The sequence below is a fragment of the Pongo abelii genome, chromosome 9, assembly GCF_028885655.2.
Source record: "Pongo abelii isolate AG06213 chromosome 9, NHGRI_mPonAbe1-v2.0_pri, whole genome shotgun sequence".
Taxonomy (NCBI): domain Eukaryota; kingdom Metazoa; phylum Chordata; class Mammalia; order Primates; family Hominidae; genus Pongo; species Pongo abelii.
The window spans coordinates 75,602,205-75,622,618 of record NC_071994.2 but is presented as its reverse complement, the minus strand read 5'-3'; the positions used below and the strand labels follow the sequence as shown (position 1 = coordinate 75,622,618).

Sequence of the window (20,414 nt, the reverse complement as noted above, 5' to 3'; positions counted from 1 at the left end):
CCCAGCTAATTTTTATATTTTAGTAGAGATGGGGTTTCACCACGTTGACCAGGCCGGTCTCAAACTCCTGACCTCAGGTGATCCACTTGCCTCAGCCTCCCAAAGTGCTGGGATTACAGGCGTGAGCCACCACACCCGGCCATTTCTAAATCTTAATGAGAACTCTGATAGGTAGGTATTGTTTCCATGTTACCCATGTAAAAAGTTAAGACACGTTTAGTAACTAAATTAAGGGACTCAGCTAATTAGCGGCAGACAGTTTACCAGATTCAAAGCTTATCCTAGGTTTTCAATTACAGGGTAAGACATTGTGAAGATAGATTCAAGTTTAAATTAAACTGTTAGATATTACAGCAGTTGGCTCAAAAATAATATTATATGTGAATTAGTACCTATCATCAGATGTATATATCTGATTGTTCTTCCTGTCATTTAATCTTGTTTTACAGCAGTAACATACATGGAGTATTTTGATTATCTCACCAAAATTGAAGGACTTCTAGGCATAATCCTGTTTTAAGAATTCTTTAAAAGGCTCCAAAGCATGGCGTAGTCACTGGAAATAGCCTTCAGACTTGGGTTTCAAAATCTTGGCACTGCCATTTATTGGATTATCTTGGATAAACCTCTTGACCATCATTGGATAACCCTTACTCTTGTATGAGCCTTATTTTGCTCATCTGCAAAATAGGGATATGATACACACTTTACAGGGATGTTAGGGTTAATGTATGTGGTGGGGTCTAGTATATGACTGTAACATGATAGGGGCTCAGTAATATGTTGGTTTCCTTTATTGAGTAATGCTACTGCTAGTAGAGTATCAGGGGATAATTTGGTGCTTTCATCATTGGCCTCAGGATTTATTAAAAGATGGTAACATCGGACGGGCATGGTGGCTCACACCTGTAATCCCAGCACTTTGGGAGGCTGAGATGAGCAAGTCACCGGAGGTCAGGAGTTCCAGACTAGCCTGGCCAAAATGGTGAAACCTTGTCTCTACTAAAAATACAAAAAAAAAAAAAAAAAGCCAGGCATAGTGGCACATGCCTGTAGTCCCAGCTACTTGGGAGGCTGAGGCAGGAGAATCACTTGAACCCAAAAGGCAGGGGTTGCAGTGAGCCAAGATCATGTCATTCCACTCCAGCTTGGGCGACAAGAGGGAAACTCCATCCCAGAAAAAAAGATGGCCAACTTCAAGTGCCATTATGTTATATTTTCATGTGATACTGTTAAACTAGTAGAGCTTATTTTTCTCCAGGAACTTGCTGTTCCATCTAGGTAATTTGTTTAAGGGATAGTTAGATAGATGATGTATTTTTTTATACTCTCTTGGTCAAGGGAGTGAGTGCATATGTGGAAAGGGCATTGGATTTGTGATCATACAAACTTGGTGGGAGGTCCAGCATTGCTGTTTACTAGCTAAGTTTCATGGGACAACTGACTTTCTCTGTTTGAAACTTGGGATAGAGATGATAATAATAGCTGACTTTCCCATCTGTTGTGAAGATCAAATGAGATAATGAATGTGAAAATGCCTTTTAAATTGGAAAAATGCCAGCCAAGATAGTAACTATTACGTGACATTCATAATTAGTATTAAGTGGGGCTTAGAGAATTAACTACCTTTTTTTTTTGAGACAGGGTCTTGCTCTGTCACCCAGGCTGGAGTACAGTGGTGGGCTCATGGCTCACTGTAGCCTCCACCTCCTGGGCTTAGTGATCCCCCGCCTCGCCTCCTGAGTAGCTGGGACCACAGGTGTGCAGCACCATGCCCTGCCCCCACCCCTGCCTCTTGGTTTTTTGAGATGAATCTTGCTCTGTCACCCAGGCTGGAGTGCAGAGTCCTGCTCATAGCTTACTGCAGCCTGGAACTCCTGGACATAGTGATCCTCTCACCTCAGTATCCTGAGTAGCTGGGATTATAGGCATGTACCACCATGCTTGGCTCATTCTTGAATTTTTTGTAGAGACAGGGTCTCTATGTTGCCCAGACTGGTTTCGAACTCCTGTCCTCCAGCCAACCTCCTGTCTTCCAGCCAACCTCCTGTCTTGGCCTCCCAAAGTGCTGGGATTACGGGCATGAGCCACTGTGCCCTGCTGGAATTCACTGCTATTTTAAGAGGGAAATTTAAAATTTCCCTCGAACTATATAAAGACATTTTGATGAGTTTTATTATGGTAGTCCTTGGGGACAGCAGAAGAAAAGAGGCCAGAATGATGTTCTGGGTAGATAAAGTATTGAGTGAATGTAACTGCATAGTGGAAGTGAGAAAATGGGGTGAGGTACTACTGTGAGGCAGGCCCAGAGGACTTAGAGAAGAGCTTAGACTTGAGGTTTGGATCTTGGTCTAGTCTTGATCCCTAGAACAAGGAAGTGGGAGGCTCCTTGATTAGAAAAACTTAGGACACAGGGTAGTGTGTGGAGAACTGTTGAGACATAGGGATAGAGGTAACAACTGTAGCTTCCCTCATGATGACACTCAAGTTGAAATCCTGGTTTTAAGCCTTCTAGGAGTAGGTACAGAAGTTAAAATAGATTTTTTTTCATTCCTCTTTCTATCTTCTAACAGTTAAGTGTGTCCATTTTTAGGGGAAAGTTCCAAGTGCGTCTTGCGATCATTGCGCATCAATCCAGTGGTATCTCTCAGGTGAGCACATTGATGTATCTTCATTTAAAGAGGTACAGATGGTAGCTGGCAAGTGGGGGATCTGCTTCCACTGGCTAGAATGCTTAATTTTATGGAGACTTATTCAGATTATCTCTTACCTGAAAATTGATTCTGTTTACAGCATTTCAGTAATGTGGATGATATTTTTCCTAAGTGGAACATCAACCTAAATTTTCAATGTGTTTAATTATTGATGTATCTGAATGCTGCAGTGTATTAGTTAAGGATTTTTCCATATGAGAGGCTTCTGGCTCTGAGTTTTGGTACTACGTTAATTTTATTCATTTTTTTCCAGGGGGATGTCAGTTTTTCTTCACTGCAAGTAACTGCATGATGTTGTCTGGATCATTGCCTTCTGTATTAAGTATTACAGTAGAATAGTTGTTGTTCAGGACAGTTTCAAAGTCTGTGTTTTATTTGCCTATAAGAACATACTTAGGCATCTTTCTTCTCTGTTCTTGGTCTGCTAGTATGAACATAATACAGTGACTAAGTAAGGAGATGGGTTTCCATAGGCCCCAGTCAGGATCAGCCTGAGTTACTTTATCATATTAACTTTATATATAATAATGTCAACTGATATTTGCATAATTCTTTGTAAAGTATTTTCATGGTACTTACATATTTTTTTTTCTTTTCTTTTTTTTTTTGAGACAGGATCTCACTCTGTTACCCAGGCTGGAGTACAGTGATGTGATCATGATTCATTGCAGCCTCAGCTTCCCAGGCTCAGGTGATCTCTACACTTGAGCCTCCTGAGTAGCTGGGACCATAGGTGCATGCCATCATGCCCAGCTAATTTTTTGTAGAGGTGGGGTTTCGCCATGTTGCCCAGGCTTGTCTCAAACTCCTGAGCTCAAGTGATCCATCAGCCTCGGCCTTCCAAAGTGTTGGGATTACAGGTGTGAGTTACCATGTCCAGTCTAAAATTTTTCTTTTTACTAATATGTTTCTTGTACTAAACTGGTAGCTCTTTTTGTGAGGACCATTTTTTTTTCATCTTTGTACTCACTTTATTTAGGACAGAGCTAAGAATAATGATAATGATACTAGCTAACACTGTGTTTTATGCCAGGCATGTGCCAAGTGCAGTATTTGTTTTAATCCTCATTATCTTCATTTTATAGAGAAGAGAACTGAGTCTCAGAGAAAGGAAGTAGCTTGCTTAGTCTCACAGCTAATGAAGGGATGCAGCTGTGATTAGAACCCAAGCAATCTGATTTCAGAGCTATGTACTTAACCCTTATATTTTCTCAGAAACAGCTTGTATGAATATGTAGGTGTATATGAAAGATATTATCTCTCTTATTTAGTCTTAAAACTCTGTGAAGCAGTTAATTATGCTCTTCATATCCATTCTATAGGTTAGGAAAAGTAAGATGAGTTAATTACACAAGATCATTCATTTGTTGAGTAACAGAATCTGGACCCCACATCCCAGGTCTCCTGATTCCAAATCTCATATTTTTTCCCCTTCTGTAATACTTTTAGCTGTTGATTAGAGCTTCACATCTATTTTATTTATTTATTTATTTATTTACTTATTTTTGAGGTGGAGTCTCACTCTATTGCCCAGGCTGGAGTGCAGTGGTGTGATCCCAGCTCACTGCAACCTCCGATCCCCCCGGGTTCAAGTGATTCTTCTGCTTCAGCCTCCCGAGTAGCTGGGACTACAGGCACGCACCACCACGCCCGGCTAATTTTTGTATTTTTAGTAGAGACAGGGTTTTACCATATTGGCCAGGCTGGTCTCGAACTCCTGACCTCGTGATCTGTCCGCCTCAGCTTCCCAAAGTGCTGGGATTACAGGGATGAGCCACCGTGCCCAGCCAACATCTGTTTTCTTAGGAATACACGATAGTCTTTTTTGTATGTAAAATAGATACTTTCATTGATACTAACTGAAGATAAGAGGTAACCCTAAAAATCTTTCTGTGCATCTTTCTTTCTCAAATCCAAGGAGCAAAATTCCGTGGTAGACAGACTGTGAGAGCTACTTGAAGGTGGATAAGACCGCTGTGTGTGTGTGTTCCTATGTGTATTATCTCTGTTTTAGTAGCTGGCAACAGTGTGTTTTCCATAATGATTGCTGAGGGAATGCATGACTGAAAAAGTTGATGCTGTCTAGTATTAAAGAGTGATGATACTAAAATTGCTAGTTTATTTTTATATCCTATGCTTTCTCCTGATTGCTTCTTTCTTAGTCACTAGTTGATTATGTTTGAGAATTACAACAGTGCTAATATAGTGGCATTAAATATAGTTGAGCCAGTATATGGTAACTGTCTATAACAGAGCCTTCATATAAGAGAGGGATTACACTTAAGCATTTTGTAACACTGAAGAAACAATTTTTTTGATGTCTAGGTGAACTTAATTGTATTGAATTCTTTTTGATTGCCTTGTCAGATTTCTTTTGTATTTTATATAAATAAGATATGACAGTGGCAAATTAGTTTTTCAGTTTTTTTTTGTTTGTTTTTTTGCGACAGGGTTTCGCTCGTGCAGTGGCTGGATTTTGGCGCACTGCAACCTCCGCCTCCCGGCTTCAAGCGATTCTCATTCCTCAGCCTCCTGAGTAGCTGGAATTATAGGCGCCCGCCACCGTGCCCAGCTAATTTTTGTATTTTTAGTAGATATGGGGTTTCAGTCTGTTGGCTAGGCTGGGCTCAATCTCCTGACCTCGTGATCTGCCCGCCTCAGCCTCCCAAGGTGCTGGGATTACAAGTGTGAGCCATCACCCCCGACCAAGGGTCTAGTTCTTAATAGCCTTCTTCCTGACCCTTGAGAAGAAGCCATTATACTTCATTTAGCTTCTAGGTTATATCACATTCAGATACAGTCATGTCATAGCATAGCTACTTGGTTTTCCATGTGCCCTGCCCTGCATTATTTTTGTGTATGATTATAGTGCAAAATATTTAAGAATTCCTAAGCTTCTCTTCTTGTTTTAGTCTGAGATTGTTATATTCAGGTAAATTACCCCTCACCTAAGAGTGTCATAATTGATTCCATTGTTCCAGATTGTAGATTTGAGTGTCAGGTAGTAATTTACATATTACTGGATCTTTTAAGAATTAGTAGTTTTAATGCGGAAGCCATATGAGATTAAAAAATTGGAATTTTCAGCCTTGATTAGTTGGCTGCAGTCCTGGGCCTGCTTTGTTGCTTGGCACACATCAGTCCAAATCTTTTTCTCATTTTATGTCTGTTAGTTGTGCGTGTGCGTATATACTCATGAATGTTCCTTTCTCCAATCTAAAAGGTACTGCCAACCTCTAGTAGATTTCTAGGGCCCTAAAATTTGTCTTGCTCAGTTTCCTTACAGATTTTACAAGCTTGAAAGATGAGTAGTTAGAGTACAGGGTAGCTGCTGAAAGAGACCCAAACATTGAGTGGCTCAAAAAAGGTGGACATTTATCTCTTATAAAACAGTTCAGGGGTAAGTCTCTTTATGACCACAGTGGGCAGAGGTTCTGCTCCATGAAATCATCTAGAGATCCAGCCTCCTTCTGTCTTGTTATCCGGGGGCAATGCCCTCATCTGCATTCTCAATGATAGCTTATTAACACATCTACCCTGAAATAAGTCCATGAGAAGGGAGAAGAGAGAGAGTAGAGGACACATAGTTGCCTTAAAAAAAAAAGTGAGCTATATGTCAATTCTCCCAGCATCTCATTCATTATGTTTAGAAACAAGACATATCAAATTATAAATAACATTAGGAAATGTAGTTTCCAACTCGGTTGCATGTGCTCAGTTATTTTGGCAGAGGGTTGTGGTAGGGGAGTGTCTGTATTAAAAGGAAGCAAGGGAAAATGGATACTATTAGCAGTTTCTTCCACAGAGTCATAGGTAGAGGGTAAAAATAATAAAACCTTTTCCTCATTTATTATCTTAATTCTCACCACATTGAGAATTTCTTTGAGGTAAGTGGTATAACCATTTTGCTAACTGGGGAACTGATTTTGAGATATCAAGTGACTAGTTTAAAGTCAAAAGTCTGGCTCAAAACTGAACTCATTATCCTTTCCCCCCATACCTAACTCTTTGTGTTTCTTATCTCAGAGAATGACATCACCATTTTCTCAGTCACTCAAGCCGGAAATTTGGGATTTCCTTATCTTCTCATATTCCTTCAGTCACTAAGTTGTATAGATACTATCACCTTAACATTTCTCGAATCTATGCCTTTCTCTCCATCCCCACAGCTGTTGCCTTAGCTCAGACTCCCAGCAGCTCTTGTGTGGACAGCAGCTTCCATTCTTCCATCTGCTGCCAGGGTCACCTCCAGTGACTCCTTCTTCTCAGCCCAACCCTGCCAAACCACTTGCAATCCTTGGGACTTACTATATGCTGTTAAACTGCCAAATCTACTCGTGTTGCTTCTTCTACTCAAATGGTCCTCTTCCCTTCTCAACTTGGCAAACATGGCCTTATTTTATTTTTAAAAATCTACCACCTACATTGCTTCCACTGTAAAGTTGTTGCTTTCTTTTCCAGGTAGAATTGACTATTTTCTCCTCATGCTTCTCCTGTGTTGATGCCTGTTATAGGACCTGTAACATTTTATAGTAATAATTTGTAATGTGTCTTGCTTTTTATCATTAGCACTCAATATTGTACCTGACAGAAAACAGCTACTCCGTAATTGCGTGAATGAGTAGAGTGTATGACAGACTGGGACTTGAATCCAAATCTTGTGTTTTTCTTGTCATGATGGCTCATCCTGTGTAAGTGTGTACATATTTCCTGAGTTGCTTCCCAACACCAAATTTGGAGGTCTGACTTTCCAGGAGCTCTTTTCATTGGCAATCAAGTGTAGCCCTAAAAGGGGCTGTTTCAACAAATGGATGCTTAATTATCTTTCCATTTGGATTTTGGAGATGTGCTTTTTTGGTAGGTGCTGCTAAAACCATTGTCTGTAACTTGCAAAATAAATAAATGCTGGATGTTTGGCTTTAATTTTTATTGATTACATCAAGGGATAAAAGAAGTTTGCTTTACATTTGGAGGGAAGGCAGGCAAATTAGAAAAAAATGCATCCCCTTGAAGAGGGTTTTATTTTTAATGTTATTTACAAAGTATATACATGAAAATAGAAAAGGAATAACTTCAGTTTACAATAGACACAATTTAGGGAAAAATGCTAACATCTCAGTGTAAGTGTAAATTCGGCTTGGCTATTACCATTTCTGATCACTGAAGCTCACTTATTGTGCATTTAAACCATCTGTTCTGGTGTTAATCCCTTAAAACTCAATTGGTAGATGTTAACATGATAAAAGGTAATAAAGCTTGAAATATGGCAGTCATTTGGTGTGGTTTACTTTTCAACTAATTGCACGCAAACTTAAGTGTCTTTGGGAAAAAGGAAAGGGGGGAATTAATGCGGTAGTCAACTATTTTGATCTCAGCTTGAACCCTGCACACCTGTCAGTGGCTTGTGGAAGTTTTCCTCCGTAATTAAGAGCTCCTCTCTCATGTTATTACTTAATTGGATGCCACAAGAGCCTGGTGAAACAGTGGAATCCTCTTAATTGCAGCTTTTAAAACAAATCACCAATGTTTAATGTGGTATTGTTTTTAAAAGCCTTCCCTGGAAAGATTTTTGATTGTTTCAAGTCCAAATGGAATGGAGTGTTGAGGATTCTGCTCTTTATGAAGTTAGAAGTCATATAGTACTTTGAAATGTCTCTCCTTAAAGAGTTAGGGAACATAACTAATATTTACTGATGCTTTACAATTTGACCAAGTGCTTTCCTTTTATCTTGTTTTAATTCCTATAGTAGCTCCAAGAAAGGTATTATAATGTTTCCCATTTTACAGATGAGGAAATTGAGGGTCAGAAAAGTGACTTGCTCAGGGTCACACAATTAGTAAGTGGTAGAGATAGATGCAAACCCTACCTACTGATGCAAACCTCCTGTCTCAATGAGCATAAACTGCATGTGTGGAAATATCAGTATAGTGGGTTTTTCCTTTAACTTATAATGTGGTCTCAATTTAGCTTACTGTGTTTGGTACTTTTCTGTTTGAACTGTCAGCTCTTACACATATAGTGGAAAGAGCAGCCTGGTAGTAGGTGAGGAAGCCAAAGTGCCGGGAAATATCCCATTCCATGCTTAGATCATGACTGCTATCTAACTGAAACATCCTCCTGTAAGGTTGGCAGCGTGTTTGTGGTCCTGCTGCAGTGTGGACAAGTCCTTTTACAGTGTACTTAAGTGCTGAGCAGTTTTGACAGCTGGTTTAAATGAGCTTCTGTGGCAGTCACTTCCCTTGAGGCCTCAGTGCCTGTTTTCCTCTCCACCCTAGTAGTGGAAAGAGCTCTTGATAGGGAATCAGGAAACTTTGATGCTATAGTTGTAGTTAGGTGATTTGCTAACTGACCCTTTTTCTTCAGGACTAAGTTTGGTCAGTACCAAATCTCTTTGAAGACTTCCCTAAAGTCTTAGGGTGGCCTTCCTTTTTTTTTTTTTTCTGGACACTGTGACACGTTGTTTTAAGTATTGGCTGTATGGCACTTACTACATTGTTCTGCAATTATGTTTCTTTCAGACTAGAGCTATACCTCTAGCCTCCTTTTTTTTTTGATACGGAGTCTCACTGTGTCGCCCAGGCTGGAGTGCAGTTGTGCGATCTCGGCTTACGGCAAGCTCTGCCTCCCGGGTTCATTCCATTCTCCTGCCTCAGCCTCCTGAGTAGCTGGGACTACGGGCGCCCGACACCACGCCCAGCTAATTTTTTTTTTTTTTTTTTTTTGTATTTTTAGTTGAGACGGGGTTTCACCGTGTTAGCCAGGATGGTTTTGATCTCTTGACCTTGTGATCTGCCCACCCTGCCCTCCCAAAGTGCTGGGATTGTAGGCGTGAGCCACTGCGCCCGGCCACCTCTAGCCTTCTTTTTACTATCAGCCCATCTGCACTTGAGAATCACTGCCCCAAACTGTATGTTCTGTGAGAGCACAGTCACAGGGTTCCTTGTGGTGGACATTTGTAGTTTGCTTCTGTAGCTTCCTTCTTATCTCAGCAATGGCCTCAGATGTTGGTTTTAGGAACCACACCTCCCCCCTGCTTTGCTTCATATAGTTTGGGTAGGAATTTCTTAGCTCTAGTATTATGTGAACCAGGCTCAAGGTAACCAAGGCATCACATTCCTCTGGCCATAGTGATTGGTTTAGGGGTAAATGTGTTTTAAGCTGGTCTAAACTGAATGTTCAGGACTTTTGTAAGCCACTGTAGAAGACCTTCTCCAAGTCCTGCTACACTAGAGAGGTGTGTGGCTGGAGCTGCTATAGCCATTTTGCCACCTTAGGAGGAGAGAGTCTGGCTTGTGATAGAACCAACATTGAGGAAGTGAAGCTAAACAGGTGGAGGCAGTGACTTTGAGCTCTGAATTGAGCCTCCCCCATAGTCTACCCTAATCTTGGGCTTTAGTTAATTAAGTCAGTAATTAGGCTTTTTGCTTAAACCAGTTTGTTTTCTGTCATTTACAACCAAGAGTCCTAACTAATCTATTTCTCTTCTGCACTTAAGCACAGTTCATAGCCTAGAATTTGTTAATTAGGTAAATGATTGAACTCTATGACTTTGTCTTTCTTAGTCTCAGTTTCTTTTTCTGTAAAATGGGAATGATAATTTCTGCCTGCCTGGCTCAAAAGGTTGTTGTGAGTTAATAGAAGGAAAAGCTTTTGGGTCTCTCCTTCTGAACTTAGTCTATACCAAACAATTGACCATTTAATTATACAATTACATATAACCATTGTATAATTTTTTTTTTTCAACTTGATTATGTACCCCCTTAGAATGGATGGCATCTTACATACTTATTGTTTTCCTCCTACTGCTCAGCACAATGTTGGGAAAATAGTGGGCACTCATGAATATTTATTAGTGATGACAATAGCAGCTACAGTTTATTGCATACGTTTATTGGGCCAGATAGTGTGTAGGCATTCTACATAAATTATCTCTAAACCTCAGCTAATAGCAGTATTAGATAGCTATTATTAGATAAGCAGTATTGTCCTCAGAGGATAGTTGCTTAGCTAACAAACGGGAGAGCTAAAATTGTTGGTTGAGTTATGATGGAAAATAAATGTGATGGAGCCTTCCAAAGCGTATACCAGGAATGTTTGAGGTGTCTGCCTTAGGTGAATGATAGAAGTGAACATCAAGTAAATACCTGATGGGGATGAAATCCTGGCCTGGTTTGGAATTGCTTGAAAAGCTATTTTTCAAGTCTTTTCTTGGCATAGTTTAATTGACTTCACTAATCCATTGCATCACTATTAAATAATAATAAAAGATACAGAGAGTAGTGGCATTAGAAATACTGGTCACGAGGATACTGTATATTATGGTGATGTCCCATTGAATATTACAGTGGATGTCCCCTCCCTGGGGCCCGTGTGAATTGATGCCTTACTAAATATGCTCAGCTGGTACTCAGGGTACGTTTTGCTCAGGTTCAGGCAGAACCACCCTGTTAGTAGGTAACCTTTTATTCTTTTTTTTTGAGACAGAGTCTTACTCTGTTGCCTAGGCTGAAATGCAGTGGCGTGATCTTGGCTCACTGCAAACTCCACCTCCTGGGTTCAAGCAGTCCTCCTGCCTCAGCATCCAAGTAGCTGGGATTACAGGCGCCCACCATCGTGTCCGGCTAATTTTAGTATTTTTAGTAGAGACAGGGTTTCACCATGTTGGCCAGGTTGATCTTGATCTCCTCACCTCAGGTGATCTGCCTGCCTCGGCCTCCCAAAGTGCTGGGATTACCGGCATGAGCCATCGTGCCAGGCCAACCTTCTATTCTTTATTGAGTGTTAAACTCATACTCTAGATTAAGCAAGAAATCAAATGAAAAAGTCTCGCTAGCATTATACGCTTCATTCTGTGATGGAAAACACTTTTCTCCTTGAAGCAAGAGATCTAGATTGTAGACCGAGGTCTGAGTCAAATGATACTGTTTATAAGGACCTGCTAGATGATTTGCATATATTATATAATCCCCAAAAGAACCTTTCAGCATAAGTGTTACTATCCTCATTTATGATGAGGGTCAGAGAGATGAAGAGAGGTCATACAGCTATAAATACTCCCCTGTAGGCTGGGCGCAGTGGCTCACACCTGTAATTCCAGCACTTTGGGAGGCCAGGGCAGGCGGATCACGAGGTCAGGAGTTTGAGACCAACCTGACCAACATGGTGAAACCCTATCTTTACTATAAATACAAACATTAGCTGGGCGTGGTGGCGTGCGCCTGTAATCCCAGCTACTCAGGAGGCTGAGGCAGGAGAATTGCTTGAACCTGGGCGGTGGAGGTTGCAGTGAGCTGAGATTGCACCATTGCACTCCAGCCTGGGTGACAGAGTGAGACTCAGTCTTTGAAAAAAAAAAAAAAATCCTCCTGTAATGTTTTAAACCACAGTCCTAAGATTGCAGCATTGAAATTCAAGATGAAGAATCGTATGGGATAAAAGGGTATTAAAATTATCTAAAAATTTATTTTTATTGTCCAAAGTGACTAAAGTGTTACTTTTACCCCTTAGTTGATACAGATATAAAAGTAAAAGTTATTTCAATAAAGGAAGGGAGGCCTCATAAAGATCTTGGTTTGTGAATTAAAAAACAAAAAAGTGAATGACTCTGCTTATATGATCAGATGCTTAAAAAAAGAGTGAATGGCTATGCCATTTCTAGTTCTCTGTGGAATAATTTTAACGTACTTATTAGGGACAGAGTAGCATTTACCACGTTTGTGTGGTCTTTGTGTTTATTCCACAAGGGATTGAGAGTAGTTTACAAAAGTAATCTAATAAAATAACCTAAAAAAGAAAAACCCTGAGTACTATTGAAAATAGAATTATATATATATATATGTCTCCCCAGTTGCTGTAGGTGAGCTACAAATTTACCCCTGAATTTCCTGGAAGTCTAGGAGAGAAGGATAACTTTTTTTATTTTGAGATGGAGTTCGCTTTTGTTGCCCGGGCTGGAGTGCAATGGCGCGTGATCTCGGCTCACTGCAACCTCCGCCTCCCAGGTTGAAGCGATTCTCCTGCCTCAGCCTCCCGAGTAGCTGGGATTACAGGCGCATGCCACCATGCCCGGCAAATTTTTTGTATTTTTAGTAGAAACAGATTTCCCCATGTTGGTCAGGCTGATCTCAAACTCCTGACCTCAGGTGATCTGCCCGCCTCAGCTTCCCAAAGTGCTGGGATTACAGGCATGAGCCACTGCGCCCGGTCTTTTTTTTTTTTTTTTTGAGACAGAGTCTTGCTCTGTCGCCCAGGCTGGAGTGCAGTGGCGCAATCTTGGCTCACTGCAACCTCTGCCTCCCAGGTTCAAAAAATTCTCCCAGCCTCGGCCTCCTGAGTAGCTGGGACTACAGGTGTGTGCCACCATGCCTAGCTAATTTTTGTATTTTTAGTCCAGACATTTTCACCAGGTTGGCCAGGCTGGTCTCGAACTCCTGGTCTCAGGCTATGTGCCCGCCTTGGCCTCCCAAAGTGCTGGGATTACAAGCGTGAGCAGCGATGCCTGACTGCATGTTTAGTTTTATAAGAAACTGCCAAATTATTTTCCAGAGTGTCTGTACCATTTTACATTCCTACCAGAAATGTATGAGAAGTCCAGTTTCTTTGCATCCTTGTCAGCATTTAGTATTATCACTGTTTAAATTTAGCTGTTTTAATAGGTATGTAGTACCTCTTTCCGTTTTTCTGAGTGAGTACATTTGTTTTTAGCACATGGCAGGTTGATAGCCTTAGTCAGGTTTAGCTTTCATATTTGCCATGTTTGTACCCACTGCATTTAAGTTTTTATTTCTTAATGTACTTTACGTTCTGAAGGCTTACAAAGCTATTGAAAACTTTTCTCAGTATTTTTTTTCTTAGTTTTTTCATGTCTCCTGATCCCAGCAACAGGTATCTTCACACATCTTAGCAAAAGTACCTTCATTGGAGAGTGGACATGGTTGCTCATGCCTATAATCCCAGCAATTTGGGAGGCTGAGGTGGGAGGAATGCTTGAAGCCATAATTTCAAGACCACTTGGGCAACATAGACCCCATCTCTTTAAAAAAAAAGCCGGGCATGGTCATGGTGGCACATGTCTATAGTCTCAGCTCCTCAGGAGGCTGAGCTGGGAGGATCGCTTGAGTCTGAGGGGTCGAGGCTGCAGTGAGCCGTGTTCATGCCACTGCACTCCAGCCTGGGAGACAGAGTGAGACCCTGTCTCAGAAAACAACAAGAAAAAAACTTTCATTGGCCTTTCCTTAAGTGAGCCTAATTCTGTGGATATAACTGCTTGCATTTATTTAATGCTGCAGTAGTGGTACTAAGGATTTTGTTTACATTGTTCTCATTTGTGGCAACTCCTCAGTGCTGTTGTTTTTTTTCCTGCTGAGAATCAAGAAATGCTTTGCCATCTGTTATGGTTACAACTTGGGCAATGGGAAGAAGAAAAGATAACAAAACAATTTTTGGGAAGTTTGCGTGAAGGGAGGATTCTCATCATTGACTGAGGGACTGAGGTGAAGTTTATATATCATTGTTGAAATTAACCACTTTAAAGTGAACAATTTAGTGGCATTTAATACACTCCCAGTGTTGTGCAACAACCATCTCTGTCTAGTTCCAAAACATTGATCACCCTAAAAAGAAGTTCTGTATCCATTAAACAGTCATTCCCATTCCTATTCCCTCCTAGCCCCTGGCGACAGCTAATCTGCTTTTCGTCTCTATGGATTTACCTATTGTAAATATTTTATATAAATGAAATCATATAACGTGTGGCCTTTTGCATCTGGCTTCTTTCACTCAGAATAATGTTTTTGATGTTCATGTTGTAGCATGTATCAGTACTTCATTACTTTTTTATTTTTGAGACAGAGTTTCACTCTTTGTCGCTCAGGCTGGAGTGCAATGGTATGATCTCGGCTCACTGCCAGTGTTGCCCAGGCTCGATGCAGTGGCGTGATCTCGGCTCACTGCATCCTCCACCTCCCGGATTCAAGTGATTCTCCTGCCTCAGCCTCCCGAGTAACTGGGATTACAGGTGATTGCCACCATGCCCAGCTAATTTTTGTATTTTTAGTAGAGACAGGATTTCATCATGTTCGCCAGGCTGGTCTCGAACTCCTGACCTCAGGTGATCCACCTGCCTCGGCCTCCCAAAGTGCTGGGATTACGGGCATAAGCCAACATGCCCGGCCAGTACTTCATTACTTTTTTAAGCTTTTTATAGCTGAGTAATATTACATTGTATAGATAGGCTGCAGTTTGTCCACTGATAGACTTTTGAGTTGTTTTTACCTTTGGCTATTGTGAAGTTGCTGCTATGAACATGTGGGTAGATGTATTTTAGTACCTGTTTTAGTTCAGTGTATACCTAGGAATGGAATTGCTGGGTCATATGGTAATTCTGTGTTTAACTTGCAGAGGGGCTGGCCAGACTTTTCCATAATGGCTGCACCATTTTAACATTCCCACCAACAATGTTTGAGGGTTCATATTTTTTAACATCCTTGCTTATACTTATTTCCTTCTTCTTTTTTAAAAAATAAATAGCTGTTGTAATGAGTATGGCATAATATATCATATGATTTTGATTTGTATTTCTCTAATGATTAATAAATGATGTTAAGCATCTTTTCATGTACTTGTTGGCCATTTGTATACCTTTGGAGAAATACCTATTCGTGTCCTTTGCCCATTAAAAAAAATTTTTTTTGCCTTTTTGTTGTTGAATTATAAAAGTTCCTTATATAGTCTGGATTCCAGACCTTTATCAAATATATGATTTCCAAATATTTTTTCTTATTCAGTGGGTTGTCTTTCCACTTTTTTTTTTTTTTTTTTTTTTTTTAGAGATAGGGTCTTGCTCTGTTGCCCAGGTTCGAGTACAGTGGCATGATCATAGTTCACCGCAGCCTTGAATGCCTGGGCTTAAGTGATCCTCCAGCCTCAGACTCCTAAGTAGCTAGGACTACAGATGTGCACCACCATGCTTGGGTAATTTTTCTTTTTTACATTTTTTGTAGAGGCAGTGCCTTGCTATTTGACCAAGCTGATGTTGAATTCCTACCTTGGCCCTTCTAAAGTGCTGGGATTGCAGGTGTAAGCTGTCACATTTGGCCTCTTCACTTTTTTGATAATATCGTTTAATGCACAAAAATTTTAAATTTTGATGAAGTCCAGTTTATTTTTTCTTTGGTTCCTTACTTTGTTGTCATAGTTCAGAATCCATTGCCAAATCCAAGGTCATGAAGATTTATCATGGTTGTATCCCTTATATTTAGGTCTTTAATTTTGAATTAAGTTTTATATGTGGTTTGAGGTAGGGGTCCAGCTTCATTCTTCTGCCTGTAGATATTCAGTTGTCCCAGCACCATTTGTTGAAGAGACTTTTCTTTTCTCATTGATTAGTGATTAGTCTTGGCATGTTGGTTGAAAATTAATTGGCCAGAGATGTATGGATTTATTTCTAGATTTGTGATTCTGTTCCATTGGTCTATATACCTGTCCTTATGCGAGTACCATGCTGTATTGATTACCATAGTGTGAGTCTTCCAACTTTGTTGTTCTTTTTCAAGATTATTTTTGCTATTTGTGGCCTCTTGCAATTCCATATGAATTTGAGGACTGGCTCTTCCAGTTCTACAAAAAGAGGTTTTTGGACTTTTGATAAAATCTGTAGATTGCTTTGGAAGTGACATCTTAACAATATTAAAATTTTCCAATTCATGAATACAGGATTTTTAAATTAATAACTTAATTTTGGCCAGGCATGGTGGCTCATGCCTGTAATCCCACCACTTCGGGAGGCCAAAGCAGGAGGATCGCTTGAGCTCAAGAGTTCAAGACCAGCCTAGGCAACATAGTAAGACCCCATCTCTGCTAAAAATTAAAAAAAAAAATTTAGCCAGGAGTGGTGGCACTATTGTCTTAAACAGTAACTCTCATTTCTCCCCTACCCCAGCTCCTGGCAACCACCATTCAACTTTGTCTCCATGAGTTGGATTGTTCTGTGTGTCTCATATGAGTAGAATAATAGTGTTTGTCCTTTATTACTTGTTTAATTCACTTAGCATAATGTCTTCAAGGTTCATCATGTTTTGGTACATGTCAGAATTTCCTTCCTTTTTAGGTCTGAATAATACTCCATTGTATGTATATACCACATTTTTTCGATCCATTCATCCATCAACAGACACTTGAGTTGCTTCCACCTTTTGGTGGTTGTGAATTTCCCATTGCTTTTTTTCCTGTTTTTTTTTTTGAGACAGGGTCTTGCTCTGTTGCCCAGGCTGGAGTGCAGTGGTGTGATCTTGGCTCACTGCAACCTCTGCCTCCTGGGTTCAGGCGATTCTTATGCTTCAGCCACCCAAGTAGCTAGGATTATAGGTGCATGCCACTGTGCCTGGCAATTTTTGTGTTTTTTTTTTTTAGTAGAGGCAGGGTTTTGCCATGTTGGCCAGGCTGTCCTTGAACTCCTAGCCTTATGTGATCCACCTGCCTTGGCCTTCCAAAGTGCTGGGATTACCAACATGAGCCACTGCATCTGGCCCTCAATTTTTTTTTTATTGCAGTAAAATACATATAACATAAAATTTATCATCTCAATTTTTTGAAAGTGTATAAATACATTCATAACGTTGTGACCATCACTGTCAACTATCTCTAAAACTCTTTATCTTACAGATCTGAAATTTCTCTACCCATTAAACACAAACTCCCTATTGCCCCATTCTCCCTACCCCCACGACAATCACCATTCGATCTTCTGTCTCTGTGATTTTGATGACTCTGAGTACCTCATATAGGTAGAATCATATAGGATTTGTCTTTTTATTTAATTATTTAAATTATTATTATTATTAATTTGCTAGTGGTGGGGTGGAGGGAATGGGTTCTCACTGCTTTTTTTTTTTTTTTTAAAGTGACAGTTCTCACTTTGTCATCCAGGAGGGACTGCAGTGGCACGATCGTAGCTTATTGCAACCTTGAATTCTTAGGCACAAGCCATCCTCTTGCCTCAGCCTCCCAACCAGCTGGGACTACAGGCGTGTATCACCACACTTGGCTAATTAAAAAAATTTTTTTTTGTAGAAACAGGGTTTTGCTATGTTGCCCAGTCTGGTCTTGAACTCCTGGCCCCAAATGATCCTCCTGCCTCTGCTTCCCAAAATGCTGGGATTACAATGTGAGCCACTATACCCAGCCCCATTGCTTTTTTTGTTGTTCTTTTGTCTTTAACATGACACTGGGTTGAAGCTTACCAGCTCCATTGCTTTTTAATATAACAGCAAGCCTTCCTTTCTCTTTTTCTTTTTTTCCACAAATATTTGTAGAGCAGCTTCTTTATGCCCACTATTTTTAGTATTAGAAGCCTGGCAGTGAACAAGACTAACAAGGTCGTTGGAGGTTACATTCTGTTGATAAGAATGGTTCCCTCTTTGGAAGCCTTGCCAGGGACTAGTTCCCTGATTTGCTGAGTTTATGATTAGGCCAGGTATCAACTGTGTGTCCTCACTTTGGATGTTGCAGCCCTTAGCCCCATTTTCTTTTTTTTTTTTTTGAGGTGGAATCTTGCTCTGTCACCCAGGCTGGAGTGCAGTGGTGTGATCTTGGCTCATTGCAACCTCTGCCGCCCGGGTTCAAGCAGTTCTCCTGCCTCAACCATCCAAGTAGCTGGGATTACAGGCGCCCACCACCACGCCCAGTTAATTTGTTTTATATTTTTAGTAGACATGGGGTTTCGCCATGTTGGCCAGGCTGGTCTCAAGCTCCTGACCTCAAGAGATCCACCCTCCTCGACCTCTCAAAGTGCTGGGACCTTAGCCCCATTTTTCCTTTGTGCCTTACTTTGGCACTTTCTCTTAGAGGCCTTTCAGGAGCCCCCAGGCTGGATTGGGTGTTCCTCTTCTGCTGTAACCACCCATCACTTATCTTTATTATAATGCTGCCTAACTCTCTCTTCTACTGGAATGGTACCCTTGTTGACTGACTCATGTATAGCTGCTTGGCTTAATGGTAGACCAGATATTCAGGTCCTCTGAGACAGGCCCCTGATGACTTTTGCAACTACATCTTTCACCACAGGCTGCCTTGCACTTTGGACTCTAGCAACACTGAAATAAATGTCATTTCCCAAGGCATGTTAAGCTGTTTCTATTCTCTAGGCTCTCCCTTTTTCCTAGAATGCCCTTTTCCTCTAGGCTAATGTCTTTCTCCTTTAAATTAGTCATCTTCAACAAAGGCTACCTTGACCTTCTCTTGACTTTGCCACATTCCTGCTGCTGCCTTCCTTCCATGGCCTTTGTCACACTATATGGTAATTGACAAGTTCCATGATCTTGAGGAACTTACGGATTTTAGCAGTGGGTTTTAGCTTGCCATCTTCTTCACCCATCAAGTTTCATTTCTCTCTTTACTCATTGAACTTGGCTTTGCTGATGACAGACATTCTGAAATGAAAGTGACCTCCTGGGAGTCTGATGGGATTTCCTCTTTATTGCTCTCCCATTGTATTTCACCCTTGCATTTGTGTCAGTTCTCAGTAGGATTAACATAATCTTTTTGTGTAAAAATAATATGCCTCTAATATGTTTCTCACCTAGCAGAGATTCTAATGATCTTAATTAATCCTGATGGCATTTTATATACTCATTTTTTGTCCTAAAATCTCCTTCACCTTGTTTTTTGGAAAAATGCCTGTCATGGAAAAACTAGAAAACTTGGCAAATAATATCGCTCTATATTCTGCCATGCAGAGATTACTTTTAAAACTCAGCATTTAGGCTTTTTTGAAAAGTTTTTTTTCTATTTATTTTATATAATTAAGATCATACTATAGGTAGTCTTTTGGAGTACTTTTTAATTTAACATTATATCATAAGCATTTTCCTTTTATTTTTGAGACAGGATCTGGGTCTGTCACCTAGGCTGGAGTGCGGTGGCACGATCACAGCTCACTGAAGCCTCAAACTCCTGGGCTCAAGAAATCTTCTGTCTTAGCCTCCCAAGTAGCTGGGACTGTAGGCGCACACCCCACGCCCAGCTAATTTAAAATTTTGTTTTTTGTAGGGATGGGTTCTTCCTGTGTTGCCCAGGCTGGTCTTGAACTCCTGGCTCAAGTGATCCTCCCACCTTGGCCTCCCAAAGTGCTGGGATTACAGGTGTGAGCCACTGCGCCTGGCCTCAGTCTTTATTTTTTTGATGGTTTTCTTAGGATAAATAGGAATAGGGTAATTGGAGTGAAGGTATAATTTATTTTTATTTTTATTTTTTTGAGATAGGGTCTGGCTCTGTCACACAGGCTGGGGTGCAGTGACTGGAGTGCAGTGGCACAATCTCAGCTCACTGCAACCTCCGCCTCCTGGGCTCAAACTATCCTCCCACCTCAGCCTCTTGAATAGCTGGCACTACAAGTGCATGGCACCACACCTGGCTAATTTATTTTTATTTTTATTTTTTGTAGGGTTTCACCATGTTGCCTAGGCTGGTCTGGAACTCCTAGGCTCAATCCATCTGCCTGCCTTGGCCTCCCAAAGTGCTAGGATTACATACATGAGCCACCACACCCGGCCAGGTATAACTTTTTAAAGGCTCTTGTTATACACTGTTGAGTTATTATCCTAGTTCATTGCAGGGACTAAGTATTTGTTAAATGAAAGAATGACTACCCCCTAGAAAGACTGAGTAGTCATGCTCTTTACAGGAGTAGATGAGTGGCTCTA

General features: G+C 40.7%; 1 protein-coding gene across 10 annotated transcripts in view; it reads left to right on the top strand.

The window, feature by feature from the left end:
• Positions 1 to 20,414, top strand: part of FAM168A (family with sequence similarity 168 member A) — a 201,808-nt gene that overhangs the window by 21,497 nt on the left and 159,897 nt on the right. For 2 of the 10 annotated variants that reach the window (XM_063728202.1, XM_054524795.2), the window contains exon 2: positions 20,156 to 20,266. The exons of 6 other annotated variants lie outside the window; for them this stretch is intronic. The gene's annotated coding sequence lies outside the window, so the exon portion shown is untranslated. Of the gene's footprint in view, positions 1 to 1,675; positions 2,652 to 20,155; positions 20,267 to 20,414 lie in introns of those variants that run through there. 2 more of the 10 variants (XM_063728203.1, XM_024255147.3) reach the window with 2 other exon arrangements.